The sequence below is a fragment of the Corapipo altera genome, unplaced genomic scaffold, assembly GCF_003945725.1.
Source record: "Corapipo altera isolate COAL_440 unplaced genomic scaffold, ASM394572v1 24, whole genome shotgun sequence".
Lineage (NCBI taxonomy): Eukaryota > Metazoa > Chordata > Aves > Passeriformes > Pipridae > Corapipo > Corapipo altera.
The window spans coordinates 701,230-722,705 of NW_020884903.1; the positions used below are offsets into that span (position 1 = coordinate 701,230).

Consider the following 21,476-nt stretch of genomic DNA (forward strand, 5'->3'; position numbering starts at 1 on the left):
AGTCTGTAGCGCTGCATGGGGTTGTTGTGACCTGAGTGCAGGACCCAGTATTTGGCTTTGTTGAACCTCATACCATTGGCCTTGGCCCAAAATATCTGTAATCTCGAATGATTTTGCGAAATGAACATAATATATTCACTTAGCAAAGTAGGAGATGCAGGTAAAAACAAATCATATACAGTAACTCTGACTGAAATAAAAATATAACATCTCTGCACAATTGCTTCTACTACGTATAACATTTACTGAAGCATGCTGCCAAAAATAACCCTCTTCTGCCTACTGGGCCATCAAGATAATCAGAGATGTCCAGGATTAAACCAGAGCAGACAACTGCCAGGGTACAGTGATCCACCCAACTACTGATAGATAAGGTAATTTCAGTTGTTTTAAGAACTTCACAAACATCTTTGAGAGCAGTCCTGGTGAAACATCCCCAGTGTGAGCACTTTGTCAAGAACAACTTGCCAAAAAGGTGCTTTTATTATTAGTTTACTAATAAGAGAGATTAATTTAAAAGATTGGAGATATGTACAACTATGAAGAAAACTTTGAAATTTTAGCAGTCTTTGGGATTTAAGAGTGAAGTGAACAGATGTTAGTCTTTGGACTTGCAACTAATATTTGCATAGCCTGTCACTCTTAAAAGTTCTCAAAAGAAAAGGAAAAGCAAGGTTGCTGAATATGGAAAGAATCACATGGAGTCAGTGAAGGGGGTTAGACATAGAGTTCAATACAGACAGCAAAATAAGACAGAATTTGGTTTAGAAAATAACAGTGAAATTAGATAACTGTGACTCACCAGCCACTCAACATCCTGAAGAAGCAGGTATTACAAAGCATTTAATTAACTAAAATTGCATATAAAGATGTATAGTTGTTTCTGCAATAACTGCTTATTTAAATAATGACACAACAAATAAAATTAATGTCCTCTATCTAATACCACACACTCCACAGCAACAGCAAGTAAACAGTGGATACATTTCTCCCTTTCCCATTTCAATGATCAATTGACTTTTTTTAATTGCTTTATGCTGTGCTGATGGCATATTCAACACACCTTACAATAAATTACAATTTAGACATTTATGATTCTTGCCAGATTTTTAGAAATTGTTAACACTCATTGGAGTAATGAAAGAAAGGAAAAGACAGGTTGAGATAAACGTCTAGCAGTGGCATCCAGCAACACAAAGTATTATGCTCTGAATATGGAGAAGTATTTAGAGATCAAAGAAGAGGAAGTAATTACAAAATAATGTAAACATGAACACGAACTTAATAAAAATTATGTTAAAAAGTTAGGAAAAAAGAACAATTGATTTTCATATGGGAATACAAGAGAAAATCCAGATGGAAAGATTTTACCTCTATGCCTCAGAAAAGCAAGGAAATCCAAAAGTGTGTTTGTTCTGAATATCAATGTCTTATGCTAATATCATTTCCATTAAAAAAAAAAAAAAAAGCCTTTCTTTCCCTAAATGAGCAGTCTCTCTGTTTCTCTTCCCCGACTTTTTTTCCCAAAATGAAATGGAAGGTCATTGTCTCTCAGTTATTTGCCTCCCCTCAGCATCCCCAGCTACATTTGCCTTTTTGCAAGTAAAATATAATGAAAGTAATGAATACACTCATGAACATATAATCATAGGATTTCTTACGTTGGAAAATGCCTCTAAGATCATTGGGTCCAACTGTAAACTTAGCACTGTCAAGTCATGTCCCCAGGTGTCATGCCTATTTAATGTGAACTCACTATCTGAGAGATTAAATTGGAAATACAATCATCCATCTCTAAGTAAAACAATATTATGTCTTCCAATATCAGTGGAATTCACTAAGAAGTATGTCCATTATTAAGAACTGAACACTATTTTTTCTTTATAAACTAACTGATAAATTGTAAAAATAGTACAATATCTTCATATGAAAAGAAGTTACGACATGGGTCTGGGAGGAACATGATAAAAATATCCCTGACATCAAAAATAACACATTTGCACTGAAAACACCAGAGTATATTTTTTTTGTGGTCTGGTAAAACAAAAAAAGACAATTTAATAATACTAAGACAGCTGCATTGTAATCAGATATCCTGTTTGAATGATACTTGACATTTTATAAGAAATATGGTAAACCAGCAGTACTTACAAATGTGCTATTTAAAACGCATTCTAAATAACTTCCATACTGAATGAACTGAGGCATCCATAAATGTTTTAGCTCTCTGTTTAACTCCCTCCAGACATGAAATTTCCCAAAAGCATACCAGCAAAATGAATTAGAAACTGCTGTGAATAAAAGTTCAGCAAAACAAATGAAATTTCACTTTGTTTTGTTGCTCTTACCAGGAGCTAAGAAGGACCATGACTGGTAAAAGCAATACACACACCCAGAGAAGAAAATGCACACATGTATAGATGGATTTTCAAGAAGCCAGGGTGAAAACACAGGGGCAGAAATGTTGGTAGTTAAAAAACCCACTGTTTTTTTTATTATTATTTTTCAGTAAAGCAGTAACAATTCCCTCCACATAAATTATTACCTAGATCCTGCTGTAAGCTAGGTGATAATTAACGTGCAATAACAAGTTGCTGCAAAAACTGAGGCACAGATTTAGACTGTCTTTCTCTTTATACAACTGGGCATTAATATGTCTTCTGATGACCAAAGATAGTTTCCTTTCCTCAGGTTTTTAAGTGTAAGAGGTCCCAGTGGGAAAGTCAGGAAGGGGTTCCCATCTCTTTGGTATGCAGTAAGTTAAATTGATCATTATTTATGGAGAGGGAATATGCTGCACACTCTCGGAAATAAGACTCAATAAAAACATGGAAATAAAGAACAATTTCAGTTTTAACAGTTGTACAGCAGCTGATTCTGGAAGGAATTTCTCAGTACTTAACTCCTTTCATACTGCACTTCATTTGTGAGTCCCTATACATGTAGCAGAAGAATTCAGTGAGATTACTGAAATCTCCTACATCTTCCAAGGAGCTGAAGATAAACATGTATTATTCCATAATCACAGATGGGAGATAACATAAAATGGAAAAGCTGTCTTTAGTCTCAGTACTATGAGTGACCAGTCTGGAATACATTTTGAACAGACAGCTATTCTGAAAGAGGTGTGTTAGAGGTAAAAGAGTTTAGAAGGAAAATGCCAATCAGAAAATCAGGTAAGTGACAATTTGGTTCAAAATTAGTAAAACTTGCCATTTAAATCTTGAAGTTGGCAGCTAAGATGTGTCTACAGATTCAACCTCAGTTTAACAAACTTATGCACTGAGAAGGAAAGACTACTTAAAACTGCATATTGCAGAACTATAGTTATTCCTTATTTCTTAAATCTTTATTTCACTAAATGTAGCAGTACCAAGATGCTAATCTCCTCTATAACATCAGAGAAAGAATAGATATCCATTTTAATGATCTGATAAGTCAGTGGGAGAAAGAATGAGCTCCATGATTACATGGACTGATCACAGAACGTTCTATTAAGATCAAATAGAAACCTCTTCATGAGCAACCAATGCCATGATTGTTAATAAAATATTGGCTTCTGACTTGCTGAAACTAGTAGACCAAGAATTTACACACCGTTTGACGCAGGATTTTATAGTAGCAAATGAAATGGAAGCTTTCAAGTATAATATACATTACTAAGGACAGAAATATTTGTGACTTTAAATAAAAATTAATACCATGACATATTTGGAGCAATTTTTCACTTGAACATGCATGTCTTTTAGATACTTGATAGAAATCATCCCCAATCTGTGCATAACTACTTTTTTCTCAGCTGAACCACAACAACATCCAGAAGACAAGGTAGGAATTTGACTTGATCTACTTCAGGCACTTTCCAAAAAGAAGTGAAGCTGAGACAGGGTGTTCTGAATTATCTGAATTGCTTTGCAATGGCCATATGAGAATAGCACCTCAGCTTTATGATTCATAAAGACAATAGCTGCTCCAGTGCTTTAAAATCCTTAATTCCCAGCTCATGCTTCAGCACTGAGTACAAAGAAGGAATGCCAGAAGGCGAAAAATCACCTGCCACATCTGAGTTTTCCTCTGAGGTCTCCCATCTCACTAATGATGAGGCTGACTTGGCTTTGCATACGAGATACAGCAAAGAAACAGCCTGCGGTGATATTGAAGTGGAAAATAGAGCAAATTAAACTGGTTGTCTTCCTGTTTTACAACCAGCTGCAATTACCATACTAGGTAGATGCCATCCAAAGAAAACTGTGAACCACACAAATGGTTCATTAGCACGCATAGAGTGAACCTTTCCCCAGGTATAATTTAAGAAGTCCTTAAAATATGCAGTTCTATCTACTACTTTGAGTTCACAATCCCTTCCTACTGTAATTCTGGTTTCCTTCTACATCAAATCCTGCAGTTAAATCTACTTTCAGGATGACTGCTCTGATTAATAACTCTACAATGTCTGTACTCTCTGTGGGATAAAGCATTTCTTTGTTCAAAAGTAATCCTTTTCCTCTAAACGCTGGCAATTTCAGTGCCAAGGGAATGAATCACCACAGCTTGGTGCTGCCATTCACACTGCTGGGATGCGTAGTCATTTGAAGTCATTCTGAGCCATAATTTCTCATCCTCCTCAGTCAGCTGTGCGTTCTGAAACTGGAAGGACTACATGCATGCAAGTAACCCAAAGGTCACCCAACATGTCCACCAAGAAGACCTGAGCAACTTCACAGACACTGGATGAATTCTGAAATGCTAACTTGAGAAAAAATGTTTGCTGGAATGAACCAAGGCAACCAAAAAGGCAGAGCACACTAATACAGGATGTAGTTCCTGGAAAGAAATGGAAGGGAAGGCACCCTTTGTTTTACATAACGTTCCACTACAGTTTGCTGAAAAATAAAATTACTTTGCAAAATTGGTCAGTATTTTGATGTATGTTATTATTTTATTAAGCCCCTCAATATGTTTATATCATACCACCACACTGAACCATATTAGAGAAAAAACACAAATTGAGATATAAGCCTGATATCCAACCTGAACTGTGGGTTGCAATGACTATGGGCAGAAAAGGAGCACTACTTGTTTAAAACTGATGCACCTACAATCTCTACCATTGAATCTCCTAGCTTTGATTGCGTTGGGTTTTGTTATAACTAAAATATGTAAATCTCTCTTTCAAACAAACAAAAAAAAATTGCAGAGGTTTCCAACCACAAAAAAAGCTCTTTAGGTAGTAAGTTAGATATATATTTGTTACTGTAAAGGTTCATTCTACCATAAACATAAATTTCAAACTTTCTGGTTTGATCTCCTTTAAGATTATCTGAGCGCATACTACTGCTTAGGAAGTGCTTCAATAGATGGAGAACTGGTAACTGTCTCTCAACACCAAATGAGTCATTTCAGTCTAACGACAGTGGTGAATGGAAGCCCTGAAAAGCTCCATTTATATGGCGCTTTACAGTACAATTTAATGAAAATTTCCAGTACCTAAATAAAGAACACATCTTCTGCTAATATGTAACTAAAGTTAGCATCTAGTAAGGAAATGGATCAAGTCTTTATACCTAACAGAATTCTCTTGCTTAATTAAGTACATATTTTTAAATGAAATATGCATTCTGGAGAACATTCTTTCCTTCTTTCTTTCACACATTTTGTTTTTCTTTCACTCATTCTCAGATTTTACACCCTTTTCACCCTGCAAATGTGAAGGATCTATTTTGAAGTCTGTCAGAATAGTAACAAGTTTGGAAGTGCTGCAAACCCAGCTCAGCATGGACTGCATCTGCACTGTTCTAAAGCCAGTATTGACTGATTCCAGACCTCTTCTGGCACTGCATATTCCTATATTTATCACATCTCAAATTCAAATGTATACTTGAATGCACTTGAAACTACCAGTAGCTACTAAGAACAGACAACATCAGCAAGTACTTCCCTAAGAAGATCTTCCCTAAGAGAAGCACAGATCAAGAACTCCGTTACGTCTGCATCAGTTCTTCCCCACCTGCCCAGTGAGGTTGACTGGGATGAATCTGTTACATTTCCCTTCTTCAATGCTGCATAGGATTCACCCTATTCTCTCAGTCACTCCTCCTCCCAACAGACAGTGAGGTGCAGCCAATACTTTCACTCCTGCTCCCTCCAGTTGCTCACAGCATGTAAAAAGTCATCCTTCTCTTCCTCTCAGCATTACTGCAGAGTTAAGGAAGAGGAATGACTCCCCAGTCAGCCACGAGGTAGCTGAGATGCTGTTTATAATGAGTTTTACAACCTGAAAATGTTGTTCTCAACAGCTTTTCACAGCTCTTCAAAAATTTTAAGCTAATGTCTCAATATCTTTTAAAATGTCACATACAAACAGAGCTATATAAATATATGATTTCATGTTTTCTTGTCACTTTCAAGCACTTTAGCCAACAAACCCCTGAGGCCTTTGGACCACAGGACTGAAAAATGATCAATTAAAGCTGTTTCAACACGTGAAATAAGAGAGTAAACAGAAGAGGGAGCTGAGAAGGCATCAGGGAGCTGTGATTATACAGAACATGCAGGGTTTGCATACTAGCAACTTGCAGGCTCAAGGTTAAATTTTCCTGAAAGTTGCAAATAGACAAGAATTACAAGTGATATCAGCAAATTACAGCCATCGGACACAATTAAGATAGATTTCTAAGCTGTACATCTCCTTCTTGACTCTAAGCAAAGGGTGTCACACATAACGTCATATACCCTGGCAGAACCTTTGTAACAACTTTGCTTGGCAGAAAGAATTTTCTTCACACATTTTCCTAAAAGCCATCATTATTGCTGTTTGTGCAGACACATTAGACTGACTAAAAGATTATTTTGATATAATCTGTGTCAATAGATAAAATAAAATGCTGTTTTTTGAAAGTTGATAAAGGCAAGGCATGCAATGGACCGGATAAGAAGCACTGGTACAGAAAAATAAAATAGCTTGCTGGAGGTAAAACTTCAAATCACCAGTAAAATTGGGAATACATTTGAGATTCTAGGAATCTTATTTGAAACGATCTTCTGGAATATGTTTTCTCTGTAACATCATACTTTTTTTTTTGTTAAGATATAAAGTACTAGGATATACCAATATATGAGCAGATGAGGCAATCAGTGCAAATATATTTCTAAACTCAATTCTGTAATGTTCAGAAGGTCATAAACTATTTTTGTGACTCTACATAAGCTCAACATGCCAGGGGGAATGCATAAAAGATGGAAAAAGAGCCATTATTCCCTACTATAACTCAAAAATTTGATGTTGTCTTATGACCAAAACAGAAGGTTTAAAATTAACCAAAGGAAAAAAAATTGCACAGATTGTGCATGTATACTGAGGAACTCATTCTCTTAGGATATTAAAGAAGTCAAAAGTATAAAAAATTAAAAATTAGACAGAAAAGTTCACAGACAGTAAGCAACCGTCCAGAGTCTATAGGCAAAGACACCTGAAAGGCATAACCAGCCAAAAGCCAACCTGAAATGCAGTGTAATTATCTGTAGCAGTGTTACCTCAGCTAACAGTGATACTCCTGTACAAATATCCAGAACTCCTTGGCTTTGGACCCCCTTAGAGCACTTGTTTCTTTGGTGGGAAGAGTTGAGGGTGCTGAAGCAAGAGCTTAAAATGAGATGTGAGTTTTGAATTTTGAAATTTCATTAAACAGGTGGTTTGAGCCTAGCTTAAATCTCATGCATCTTCTAGGAGAGTATGAGACTACTGGAAAAAGTGTCACAATCTGAGGCATTAGAGTTTGCTTTGTTTCTAGGAAACATAAATAAAACCTGGGAAACACTTATTTCACAGCAGTGTGATTGCAGAAAGAAGCATTAGTTGCCTTTGACATTTACTGCTGCATCACTGCTACTTATTGAGCCTGAATTCCTGACCCACTTCTTTGTCTTCTAACAGTTATGAGAAAAAAGATAGGTAAAGACACTGTAATGACCCTAGAGAAGTGTACAACCTGCACAAGAAAGTAGAATCAAATTTCCATCTCTTTCACAAAATGCGTTTTCTTTCCCAGAGAAAAATAAGGTAGAAATAGATTTTCTTGATAAGTGAATGTTTATTTGTTTGACATTTAATAACTTTGACATGAAAAAACATTCTAATTATGACAGATTTCAATGTATGTTACACATAAATGCCTCCTCTATACAGCTGTCTGTTTTCCTGGGTACTTTTAAATTCTTCCAAATGTGATTTTCATAATGCAATCAGCTGCTTGAATAAACATAACCTAATAGAAGTAGTATGACTTCCCTGGTGCACAGCTGTAAACAGACAGCTGACTGATAGCAAATGACCTAGATAAATCTGTCTTGATAGCTGTCGCTCCTTAGTCTTGACCTTCTGACACTGTTCCAGCTGTGCAATAGCTTGTCCTAGCATTAAGGGACAGAAAATCTCAGGCGCATTCTATTCTGGGAAAACTACTAATATTTTTCTAAAAGGACACACAGTCTCATAAAATTAGTGGACTAAAATTTATTTCTAATATAAAAGCAAAAGAAACATTGAACCTTTCCACAACTTTTCATCTTGCACTATAAAAATAAGTAATAAGTAAAGAATTAGAGTATTAAATTGAATGTTATTCATATTTCACTCGTAGTTAGATGGTTTTGCATTTATTTTCCTGAAATCTCCAAGTACTGTACAACACTGTACAACAAATCAAATGCAGCTTGACTATAAAGCCTCACTGTAAAAAATTAACAATTACCTAAAATATTGCTATATAATTGAATTTAGATTAAACTAAACCCAGAGAATTTTCTTGAATATTATGTATACACAACTGTGAAATGTTCAAAAGTTTTCTTTCAGATACGCACCTTGAACACCTTCAGGTGTCCTTAAATGATTATTAGCAATGGTGCTTCTGAAAGGCTATAGGAAGGGAAGTCCTTATTCTCTAAGATAATATCCTCCAGGTAAAAGAGTGACATCCTCACTGAAGAGTCTGACCATACTGCATTCAGAACTGCACTACACTAAACTATTTTGATTCACTGAGATTTGATGTCCTTCTATAAACAAGAGCCAGAATTTAAGGCTCATTTTGAAACCCAAATTCCAGTGTCAACTTCTTCCTGATACCTTTGACTTGAAAAAATAAAAGGAAGAAACTTTATCTTTGGCTACGTTTTTAGATATTGTATTTAACTCTCCAACATAGTAATTTTGAAATTAGGATGCCTCAGTTTTGAATTTGGCTGCAATAAGATGACACCTTCCCTATGGCCCCTTCCATCAGGGAACCCCCTTCCTAGACAGTACTCTACATACTGCTCCAAACAGAAGAAAGCTAAAAACCTGTGAGAGATATAGGAAGGAAACAAAAGAACTACTTGAGATCTGCAAAACTTACTTACTAGTGAAAAATGTTGAAAGCTCAGACTATTTGAACTGTCTCTAAAAAACCACAATGCTGAAACAAACAAAAGCAAACCACCAAAAAACCCCAAGCCCCAGTGATCCCATGCCTGGTTCAATGGTAACTGCGCACCTAGAGCCTTCGTGATCCTCTTCCCACTCAAACTGCACTAAACAGTGTCATGTGGCCCATGAAAAAACCCAAACCAATTTTGCCTCATTTTGTTTCATTATAATTCAGACCTATGAAAGAAGTACAACTGTGAGATCAAATTGTAGACTCAAGAACAGAGATCATGCTGCGCTAATAAACTATTACCTTTGGTTTCAAACATACCTAGGCTGCTCAGAAACTCTTGAACTAAAAGGCCTCTATCCATTTGATTTGCCCTTTTCTCTCATAAGCAGCCTGCTCATATAGACACTTAGCAAAACCAGTAAATACTTCAGTTTTATTCTGTTTTCCTTTTATCTGAATCATGGGTTTCTCCTTTGAAAGAGTGACCTGTTTATGTAACTGGGTGATTAAAATGCTCACTTTGGAAAACCAGAGGGAGAGAAAATGTTGAATTTCAGAATTAAAACTTTTAATCTATTCACTGGGTCCAGAATTTAGCAGAGCTATGTTTGAGCTGATACATTTTTTAAAAACAAAATCAGTATAAGCATTAAGATCTTTCAGTTCTCATTCTTTCCCATTTTAATGAAAATTAGTAATAATAGAGCCTTTTGAGGCTATCACCTATCATTCTGAGGGAAAATTACTTAAAATCCATGTGTTTGCCGACTGCTTTGTTAACAGTGCTTTTACTTCCTCACCAAGCCAAAGAAAAAATAAATCTAATCCATTTTCCTGCCAATACTGAATTGATCCTTATTGTACTTATACACTATCTAGGTTTACATGACCAAACATCAGTGTTTCAGTTCTGTCTCTCAAAGAATATTTCTGCCTAACAGTCTTCATTGAGAAGTGGATGATCATGGCAACTTTTCTCAGTCTTGTCCTTATGCTTTACTTTTAACCTCTGCAAGCAGGTCTTGCCTCACAGAAGCTGTCAGAGGCAGCAGCATCTAAGAGTGTCTGTGTCTTATTTACAGAGAGGGAAAATGTAGCTAATTTCACATTAATGAGACTTATAGATACGTGTTTTTTAAGTTAAGGTTAAAAAGGATCTAAAAGGAAAACAGAGTAAATCAGACACTGGAATGAAAGACAGGGAAAAATATTTCTTTCCTGTATAAACTCAAATCATTCCATTGTCTTTGGCTTTATGTAGCAGTTTTGATCCTAAGACATCACAACATTTACATGTTTAATAAATACCTCCTGGAACTAAAATAATACGTGCTTGAAAGCTGACCTAAAAGAATGCTCAACAGGGTCTAGACAAAATGGCAGTTATTTTGTTCTGATCTTTACTGTTTTAAGCCCTTCCCATCATTGGTAAGTCCTACTGAAATGAAGTATTCCAGGCTCCTCAGAAATACAGGGATTTTTTTAATAACAGACACACAGATCTGCTGTAGCCCCTCTTATTTCTATATGCACTGTTATAGCAATAGATAACGTACTGAGCAATGAAGGACCTCTCCCCCAAGGAGCATAACACTAAATGGGCAAAGCATGTTCAGTGTAGAATAATGAAGTTCAAATAGTGATATTTTCCTCTCCACAAAACAAAAATAAAGTGATCATTTTTGGTATTTGAGAAAAAGGAGACAAGTCAACATCAGCAAAATGCATCATCAACTTTCTAACAGACACCTTATTGCCACTGTACTGACAGGTAGGAGATGAAGTTCACAACAGAGGTCACTAAGTCACCTCTATAATGAATAAAATATGCTACAGTTGAATAAGATGGGAATGTCCCCACCACCAAGACAACTTGGGCATCCATACAATTGGAAATGCGTGCCCAGTACATCACCTCAGAGCCAAGATAAACAGTGTCTTAGCTATCCTGTGGGTATTGTAAGACATTGAGATACAGCATTCGGTAGCATTTCTAGAGGTCTCTGTTTGACAAGACCTTAACAGGTATTACTTACGTACTGTAAATTAAAACTTTTGTTGGCCTATATACTCCAGCTAAGATGGGGAACAACTGTACTACAGACTGCATGAGAGTCTTAGTCATTAAGAATATCCATTCTCAGCAAATAAGAGAATAATGAAGACTCTGGTTCCCCTTTTAGAGAAGCAGACTTTGGACACAGAAATGTTAACTCACCTGCCCAACACCACACAGAAACTCTAGGACAGAATGTACCCTTTATTTTAAAGGTTGCTATCTGACTACACCAGCCTTTGGTAAATCACAACTCAATGTTTCAGCATGTTCATCAAAGAAACAACCATGGACAAACCTGATTGTGCATCGACTCTTTTAATCAAAGTACTTGAAGTGCATCGAAATCATAAGATTTTCAATTTGATGTGAGTTCAGAACAAATATGCACATTCTGCCTGTGGCTACCAACTGGCAGATAGTGTATTCAGATATGAAAAAAATATTGGCAGCTATTGTAACTTAAAGAGGAGATCCTGACAGAATAGGAATATTATAGGATAATTTTTAGCCTATTAAACATACAGTGTACATAAATTATGAGTAGGTTAAATCTGCTTAATTAAAGAATAAATGGAAGAGAAAAATACAATGTAACATTCTCCAGCAACATTTCCCAGATGAATAAGCCTAAGTAGAAGAGACTTTTTTTTCTAAATGAAAACCACAATAGCACAAATTCTAGCATTATGATGGAAAAAGAGGAGTCTCTGCTTCCTCCCCAGAGACTCTTGATAGAAAATTTTACAAAAGAAAAAGATGAGACCACATTCCAAAAGCACAGGGTCCAAAGCCTCACAAATAAGGTTCGTAATTGATCATCTGGGTGAGAAAGAACAACAGAGGATTGGAAAAGAAAGCTGTACTTTAATTTCTACGTGAGAGTTCCAAGGAGGAGAACAAAACTTGCTCCAATTAAGAAAATATCAACGCCTCAAGCTAATGTAGCTTTGATCTTATTCTTTGCCAGAGAAAGGAAATTTCATCTCTTCACAGCTTCAACCAAGTAGAACCAAGTTATTAAGGAGCAAGAAAACTTAAGTAAGAGCCTTCTAGAGAGACCAAGGACAAAATGACATGTGCAATATTTTAATTGATTACCTACATCAGAGGAATTAAAATAATAATATTTCTCTATTGGTACAACAGTAGTCATATATATTCATCTGAGAACTGAGAGGCATAAAAATAGGCAAACTTTATAGTAGCTTCATCCTTTTCATTCCTACTTTACCTTTTAGATTCGACGAGTCTATTTTTTTCTTAACAATATAATTTGCCATTACTTAATGCAATATTAAAAAAGTATTATAAAATGTATTTTATTAAATTATATCATTGGTTTTTGAAAGAACACTTAATATAAATTTACAGCATTAGACTGACAGCCACAGAAACTCAGAGGTCATATTACTGCTCAGTCAGATGTAGTGGGAGTTTTCAAACCAACTGTGAAACACATCCCTTACCCAGAAGGAACCTTATCACTTAGCCATACCATTCAGTACTGACCTCACTTAAGAGTGAGGTGGCATGGTTGGCACAGGTGACTCCTACAAGTGTTGAGGCAGGTATCACCTAGAGGCAGCTGAGATGGTCCCCAACCAAGTCACAAGGCAGCCTTTCCAAGAGCAGTTAAGTGACAATACTTTTCAGTCACTACTGGTGACTGAGCATATATGGTAGAACTCAGAAGTTCTGAACAACTGCAAACTTTTCAGTCTTTCAAAAGAGCTGAAAATATTCAAGTAAAAAACAAGAAAGCAAAAAACTCAGAGTAAAAAGAGAGTTTGCTATTGCAAGCATGAGGTAAAAATAACAGGATGTTTTCAACATTTTAAAGCTAAATATAAGCAGCCAATCCATGTGGTGAAGCATACTTTTGCCATCTATCTGACCATTAAGATCGGGTCAGGAAACCCGAGGCAGTTATCAGCTATCTCCTCTAAGCCATTCAAACAGCAAGGGTTGTAGCAAAGGCTAACAGAAAAAAGGATGAATTTGGTTAAAAAATTATCCAAGGGCTCTGTATTTTAAACAATTATACTTAAGATGAGCACCAAGACATGCTCATATGTGAGCCACCAGAGCCAGATTTTGGTACATATGTTTGGGTTCCTGGTGCCTCAACTCTGGCATATTTACATAAAACACCTTTAACGTGGTACAACCTCTAGTCAATGTAAGTTTATAAATCCCAGGAAATCACCATGGCAAGCAAGTTCAGAGTCAGAATTTGAAGTTTTTACATGACAGTTGTTTGTCTCAATGTGATGCAGCACACTGTCCTCATCTGGCTCTTCAGATACCTCTGCCTTTTCTGCTGCTTGTATTGTAGGATTTGTATTAATTTTTATTTCCTGTTCGGAATTCTGCACTGCTATCTTACAGACACAAATAACTGGTGACTTGGATTGCTGTTAGATTTGTATCATAATGATCCATATCAAACAACAGAAAGGTCTTTATTTTGCCTTTTGAAATGCTTGTTTGCAATATATTAAAAAAAAAAAACAACTCAGGAATGTAATGGGTTAAGCAAAAGAGGAAGACACCAATCATTCACTCGGGAAGCACAGGGTCAGATTGTTGAAAATATTTGCCACAGACTACTGAAGAAAAAAAAAAAAAGGCATGATTTCTTGCACTGTGAAATCCTCAGTTTTGACTTTTATATTATTAAATCCTTCTTGAAGACAAACTAACACTTATGGACTTAGTCATTCCATAAGCTAATCAGCACCTACTATCTTTTTTATCTGGCTTTGAATGATATCTTAACAACTTAATACTAGCTCACACTGAAAGCCTGATTAGCAGAGACAGGTGACAATAGCAGTGATTTCTAGTGTGTGTGGGACCATTACTGTGCTGTTAAAATACAAAAGGAAAATATTACCTCCTACAATTCTTGCTTTTGAATTTGAGGAAAAGCACATGCAAAGATGTTTTATATTGAATCTAGTTTGATCTCCCTTCCCTCATCTACAGTCTGCATCTGGACCAAATGAATGAAACATTTTTCACTTCCCCAGCACATGGCCTGAATCAGCATTCCATTACCATCACAAATGAATGTATTCTGAACCTTAAATATGCACAAACAGTATTTTTCTCATCAGGAAGATGCAGTAAGCACTGTACAACCTCGAACCTAACAAAGGAAAGGCTTGGTATAGATACATAACATAAAACATAAATTTTGCCTCTAAAGGAGACTCAGTTTGACTGTTAATTTTAAACCTGTATTATTAGTGTTGAGAAAATAATGCATGTATTGCAGGATATTATTCTGCATTTTGAGGAAGGTCTCCAGGCATGCTGGAGAAAGTGGTTACAGAATTTACACTGGTACTATTCTGCAGACTATAAAAATACCATTGCAGGGATTTTTGATTATAAGGACTTATAAACTAAGAAGAATCATACTGTCCTTTCTCAGATGTTAATGACAAATGGGTCTTGATGATACTGGTACTAACAAAACTCAGTGGAGACCCCTTTGGTTTCTGCCTTCAGTACTTAACATCACAGTGCCATAATAACAGGAAGAAAGATATTTACATGGAAGTTTTAAATTTACTTACTTTGCGGAGGTAAATAAGAATGCCTATTCCCTGCTTTATAACTGATGAAAACAACGCAAAGAGCAATTGTGTGACATATTCAGGAACACTTACATATGACTTATTCATGATGCAAAGCCAGGAGTCTTTACATTTTGATGCTATCTAAATTGTGATGGTATCTATATGCTTTATATTACACAGATACTGTCAAGTAAAGCATAATTATATTTTTCATCTCTATTCCTACTACATGTATGCTATGTCTCAAGTCACCATCACACTCATTAAAACACAGCAGTTCTGTATCCCATGTCAGCATTTAAAAGAAGTATGAGGACAGATTACAATATAATCGACAGAAGTAGTCCCAATGAATGGGGCCTTGAAAAACAAAGTGAAGCCTTGATTGGAATGATTCTGCACTTGAGGCCTACACAGCAATCACTAAGGCTTTTCATCATGCTTTTTTAAAGAGAATTGACAAGTCTGATGGAGGAAGAAAGAGAGGAACGACAATTTTGAAGCTTCATTTTTATTCAAGATGTAGCAGCACAAGGACATACAGAGGCAGCCTAGGAAAAACAAGTTACAGTCAGAAATAAAGCCTGATTGAGTAGCTGAATCCATTTTTGCTTTCCAAGGTTTTGCATAGCACCTACATGAGGGCCTCTCTCCTGACTCATGTCTTTCAGAACTTTCATAATAAAAATAGCGAGTCTGTCTGAACAAAAAAGCGCTCCAAAAGACAAAACAAACAGCAAGTCTGTACCTTATATTAAAACTTGTATACGTTATGTTCATGCAGCAAATACCTCTGCATATTTATTTACCTCGGACAGCACAAAAGGTCACTTATTATGTGCATAATAAGCTAATCCCAATGGTAATTACACTGAAGAAGAAAAAACACTTTCTTTTGAAGGTTAACTAGATTCAAAATAACCCAGTTCTCATCAGGGTGTTGCATTTATTTCAATTAAGTCAATCAACTTAACAAGGATTTAATTAAAAACAAGTTAGCAAGTCAGAAGAAGTATTTGAAATATAATTAATAAATACTTTAAATAAGCAAGATGTAGTTAAATCAAATATATTATTATAAATGCACTAGCCTATTACTTCTTTGCTGATGCTTGCTACTGGTCAACAACAGAAAGCACTCCACCCTGGGAATTCTGGCATGCAATTCATCCTTGCAAAGGCAAATGAACACATTGTCCAGGAGGTGTAATATTGAACTTCCAAAGAATTAGGTAGAGAGATGAGTACCTATTTCCATTTGTTTCACCAGAGGGAGAACCTGAGGTTTTCCCACACTTTCTTTGCTTTATTTCAACTGTTGCAGTTGGTACAAAATAGTTTTTCAAGGCAGTTAAACAAAATACAAAGTGCCTTTTCACTGAACCAACATATTTCTGTGTAGTTTCTTTTCTCTGCGAGCACTCTGTGAGCTGGTGGAGAGAGAAGCAAAGCACTAATGAACAAAACCAGACAACCATCAGTATGGAGAGACCAGTGTTTATTACAATCATGCACTATCCCAAAAGCATCCGTAACCTACATCAGACAGGTTCCCATCCTGTGCCTTTCCATTGTCTTTTGGACAATTATGTATCTCATCCCTGGCTTTGGAATCTAAGAGCAACAGTACTTAGACCTCTGCTGCCCACAGAACCCTTCAGTGTTTCCCAGGGACATTCCCTATGTAATTCCATTGTATTGTTCCCCTTGCATTCATGGGGAAGAAGCAGGGAAAAAAAAAGCACAATTCCTTGCCCTAAATTCCCTAAAGACCCACAAGCAAGATTCCTGTTCTCCTTAAGCTATCCTTAAAAATACTTCATTCTGTTGTCACCAGTGAAGACCAGTTTAATATAATACAGCAGATTTAACTGTATTTCAAGTAAACATACTTGAAAGTTAAGGGCATATATATACCCAAATGAAAGTTTTTGTCTACTTCATTGTTTACAACTGACTGAGCACATTTTCTTTCATATCTCTGACACATTGAGACCAGAAGCACAAAGATTAAGACAAGAATGAACAAAAGTGACAGCTCCTTTTGGGCAACCAAATTTGAGAAGCCTATGCCTGATCTTTCAGATTACTTCATGTTTTATTGCACTTTTCACCTTCAGACCACAGTTCCCAGCTGGTCCCAGCTACAGATATAAGTGCTTCCAACTTAAGTTTTTAAACCCATAGTTCTTGATTATGAGTCCCTCAGAAAAAAAGCAACACTGAGTGAGGAGTTATGTTTTAGAATCTTTATGTCTACATCATTTTTCCAGCACCATAGAGGAATTCCGGGGCAGAGGCAGAGCTGAAACCCAATTAGCCATGTCACAAGCACAGTCGTCTTGGAGTCCCCTGCTTCACTTACAATGAGTTGCCATCTGTATATACAGCCCTGAAGTAAATCTACCTCATACATTGAGCCAGCAAATGTTTTGTGGAAAATAGGAAGGAGATGTTCTCTAAGTGTATAATTAACCAGATGCATGATAATGTGTATGCTCAAAGGTCCTAAGTTAATTGCATATGGTTCAACTACAAACCCAGCATTCATAACTTGAAAGTTCTTGACTTTATGGGTTTCACAGCTACTTGTCAGAAAGGAGTGGTTATTGACTTGAATAATGAGTCCAAGTCTAGAGAAGGACATTGAGCAGGCATTCTGCAGCCCTGTTCTTACCAGCATTTAGTTTTGGGGTTTTAGTTTTGGACACTCTACTTCCCCCCCCCCCCCCCCCCCCCTCCGCTTACGCACCCATGTCCCTACCTCTAACTTGGCCCAGTTCCATCCATTTTTTTTCATCAACTTCTCTTAAGGTTTAGTGAAACCACTTAATCCATTTCTTCAGAAAATACTGGATGAGAAGGGAAATTCTTTGAGAGCTCTAAAATTTCTAGATGACTCCCTTCAAGTAAGTGATCTGAAGCAGAAAGAGAGAGAGAGCAAGAACAGGATTCTTTAGTGATACTGATATTGCACCATTCAGATGACACCCTGCAGATAGCAACTAATATTGCTAAACAGTTTCCCTTTTCATCCAGATTACTTTGCAACCAAGCTGCTGTAAATTGGCAACTGTAACTTAGATTTGAGCCTTCCTATTTCAGCTTTACTGAGGATACTTTATTGGAAGTATTTTGAAAAAGACTATGCTGATTTGTAAGAAATTACATTAATCTATTAAAAAAACCAAGTTATATACGGTGAATCTTTAGACTGAAAAATAGAAAAAGTTTTGTGACTCTGGATATCAGTTGGCACCAAAATCCTTATACAGTGCAGTGAATTTTTCAAGGACTTAGGTAGCATACTTCTAGAAAAGTGCATCTTAATATCAATTGCCTCATGATAGTGGCAACTCCTGTAAGAAAATGTTTTTCTTTTTCATCATATCTTTGGATATCTGGACATCTTTGGTCTATCTGTAAATACACATGCCTAGAAAACTTGGGAGTTCATCAGAGACAAAGAGGAAAACAGTTGTAAATGTTCCTTGTAAAAAATATTATCAAATACAGTACTGATGTCTCCACATCTACCTGGCTACCTTGGTTCCTTCTATTCCCCCTTCTGCCCCATCCCAGATGAACAAAACAAAACAAATGAAGGATCCAATAACAATGTGCCATACAGAGGGAATTCTGGTATTCCTGAGAAGAAAAACAGAACACTGAACACCTCCTGTTTCCTTGTCAAACTTAATCATCTGGATAGAACTGGTATTTCTGTTTGACTTCTTCTACACCTTAGAGCAGAAAGAAACATACTACCCTGAATAAGACAGACATAAAGCAATCAAAGATGTTTGGATGCAGTACAGAATGTGATTATTTTCCCTTTAACTGTTTTGACTCAATTTATTGCTGCCTACCATATTTTGCTTTGTGAAGCAGTACTGGAGAAAAAACAGCCTCATTCTTTAGCTGACATAGTACGCATTAGTTTGGGAGCCAGTTTCCCTCTCATCTCAGATAATGCTCAAAACCACAATGTAATACAAAGTAGTTCAATACAACCATTTGCACAGTGAATGATGCAAAATGTTTAAATGAGTTATCCATGAAAGGCACCAGATTTCTACAGGAATATTATCTGAGATTTAATGTGGCTGTTTTTGTGTTTTCCCTCAGACTCCATTCAGGTGTCATTCCTTCTCCTATTTTGAAGCAATTTGGAAAAAGAAATGGCGATTAACAAATAGCAGGAAGAGAATGCATACTTTGGTGAATTTAATCCATTTTGAGTTAGTGCTCCCCTGACTACCAACTGTCAAATACAGTTAGAACAGATGATATAAAACATTTTGTCTCTCATTCAGAGGTAATTAAAGATATCCCTAGTACCATGTTACTGGAAGTCCACAGCATCCGATTACCAACATCCATGGAAGCTCTCTGAAGTGCAACATTTTTAATTTACCTAATATTCTTCTCATTCTGCTAAAGAAAAATAGTGGAGTTTATTTTAAGGCTGTTCTCATGGCTTTCCCTGAAATCTGCAGCTCACCAGTCTCAGTGTAAAAAGGCATAAATACCAGGTAAAACTCTTTCAGTAAAATGCTATAAGATAATGAGACTTTTAGTACAGGACGAAAATATTTTCTTCTAAGGAATCCTTTAAAAATAGGGAGTCTCAACAAGAGTAAAGAAGAGAATATTTTTCTGCAAAAGGATGACAAACAAAATCATAGAAGGGATATCAGAACCTCTGGCTGAATATCTTGCTCTGATGAAGGACACATATATAGGCCATCTCTAAAACCATTTTTTCTAATCTGATGTTTAAAATTTTCAGTAAGGAAGATTGCAAAGACAGCTCGCCCTCCTTTTGGCGGTACCTTATATGATAACAGATGTTGACTGCACTTCTCAATTAACTCCTTTTTAAAAATTAAATTTAAAATAAAACATTTCCCATAGATACATTTCTAGATCTCTAACAAATGTTCCTGCCATCAAAAATACATTCCTCAACCACTGCTGAAAAGTACAGTGTCCACAGTTAGCGGTACATCTGAGACCCTAGTGACATTTATTTAGTTGTGTAGACCAATTACCTTCCCACATTTCACAGAAGAGTAACAGTGGCCTCTTTTGTAACTGCATCACATTGCCGGATTTCCATTCAGCTTCAGATCCAAACAAATAGACCCTGCTATTCCAGTTGCATAGCTAGTCATTCCCCGATGATGCATTTGCAAATCTCATGTCTCCTGAGAGCAGAATTTCATGCTTTCATTAAATTTGGATCAAATTTCATCTTGTTGCCATTGTGACAGACAGATCAACTCATGACCAAGAATCATGCTGCATTTTTCAACTGCCCCACTGGTGTGCTGTGTCATCTGGGAAAGGGGCTTCCCTCCTTGTTTCCCACAGATAGTTATGGAACACTGAAGTGCCTGCAACTGATGGAGTGCAGAAGTGTTCCCTTTAAACTACCATGTCAAATAAACCACCCTAACAGAGTAAGAGCAATACTGGTCCCACATCTATATTTAGCAATTGAAGCTGACTAAACATGAAGGGAAACACTACAGCAATTCCAGGGAGATAGTAAGAGCTGCACACTGACTGAGAGTATCAGGTGCTCTAAGAAAAATGTCTTTCCAGGGTTTCCCCAGTAGCCGGAATACTTACAAAGGGCTGTATAGGCACTGCATGTTTGGACTCCAAGTATCACTAGGCTAACAGAAAAAATTAAAGTACATTCAGTTTCAAGTGAAAATGTGAATTAAAAAAAATCAGCTACGTAATTTTAAATAAAACTGCTACTCAACAGGAAGGAAAAATAGATTCATCAATCACTCACTCACTACTTCTCATTTTCACTTAGCCGCAAAATGAGAAGGATGTAACTGACAAGTACACCATAACCACCCATTATATCTGACACTGAGATCATTTACTGTATATTAAAAAGAATTGTTCTGGCACTTGTATACAGTGGTGTCAACCTTAATTGCTAAAAAGCACTGAACAGCTCTTCTAAACATAGCAACAATTTACATTTTAAAAGCAAACCAAAGACACAAACAGGTGGAAGCACTCCATTGTGCCATATAAGACCCTTGTTCCTACAGCTGCCAATCAGGATGAGTGCACATCTAGTAAAATATCAGCTTGAGTGTAAAAGGAAAGATGTACAGTGCTAAATCCTCAGAGTCCAAAAAAACCTAAATTCAATAGTGCAAATTTTATTCCAAATTTCTGAAACAACATGCTTGGAAATAAAGGGGTTTCACAGGCTAAAAAATGGTGTGTACAAATAAGCCATGGTTACTATATGATATCCTCACAGGCAAAATGAAGGAGATGTGGTCTAGGGCAGACAACACTAAAACAAGCTTACAGCTATTGATAACAACATCTAATCACTGACAAAAACAAGGATTACTTGGGTGAAGTTCA

The 21,476-nt window shown here is 36.4% G+C and overlaps 1 protein-coding gene across 7 annotated transcripts in view; it reads right to left on the bottom strand.

The window, feature by feature from the left end:
* The window catches only part of DLGAP1 (DLG associated protein 1), a 410,369-nt gene that overhangs the window by 331,926 nt on the left and 56,967 nt on the right, over positions 1-21,476 (bottom strand). For 3 of the 7 annotated variants that reach the window (XM_027650829.1, XM_027650831.1, XM_027650830.1), the window contains exon 2: positions 17,833-17,986. The exons of the other annotated variants lie outside the window; for them this stretch is intronic. The gene's annotated coding sequence lies outside the window, so the exon portion shown is untranslated. The remainder of the gene's footprint in view (positions 1-17,832; positions 17,987-21,476) is intronic. 7 annotated transcript variants of the gene reach the window in all.